We start from the raw sequence: 900 nt of genomic DNA on the forward strand, positions 1-900 counted from the left end.
CAAGGGCCTGAGTTCAATCCCCTCTACTGCAACAAAAAAAAGAAAAAAAAGAAAAATTCACAAGTTATGTAGAAAAAGACTTGATTAATTATAGCAGAATAATAAATTGTTTTATTTAAAATTTTAAAAAGGGGGAGCTGCAAAAAAAAATTCCTGGGAAGCCAGAAGGCTAAAAATAAGTACAAAGAGGAATAGAGAGAGAGCAGGAATAATAAGGGAAGGTGGGGGTAAGGGAAACAGGTCGGGAGGAAATAGACTTCTCAGGACAGACTGTGAGCCTCGAATCCCAGGCATGGGGGGTAAAAACTCAGAGCTTCTCCTCCGGGGCGAGCCTGTTTCTGGGCACGGACACCAATCTTGCAAGAGTATGGATTGAAAGCCTCGCTTTCGCTGCTTCTGGAGTCCAATTGCTCTTCTTTTTCTTTTTGGCAAAGAAGTAAATTTATTTCTTACAGTTGGGGGCTTATCTGGGAGCCTCTGTGCCTGCGTGGAGAGGGAGCAATGTCCCACCCCATTTTTGTGGGGCTGCTGTCTCACGGAAGCCATAGAACACCCAAGACTTGGAAACCGAGGCAGAGGAGATAAAAGAGACAAACTATGGCAATCATGTAATCTCATGTGTGGGACAGCGTAGGAATGGTTGGGCTAAGATCCTGCCTTGTTGGGCCACGTGCTCTTGAGGAGATGGAGAGTGTGTGACTGAGAGGGGTACCAGACCAGCGATTCTCCGGGGTGCTCAAGGAACCGCTACGCTTAAAAACTGTCCTAGAGAGACACCTGCAGTCAGGCAGGTTGGAGCCTTGACGCAAGGGGGCCACCAGGGTCCTGGTAAGGTGGGGCTGAGCACACAAGAAGACCCAGGTACAGGGACCTCTTGGGGGAACAAACAGTCCAGGTCCA

This window comes from Octodon degus, unplaced genomic scaffold (genome assembly GCF_000260255.1).
Source record: "Octodon degus isolate 3935 unplaced genomic scaffold, OctDeg1.0 scaffold00072, whole genome shotgun sequence".
Classification (NCBI taxonomy): Eukaryota; Metazoa; Chordata; class Mammalia; order Rodentia; family Octodontidae; genus Octodon; species Octodon degus.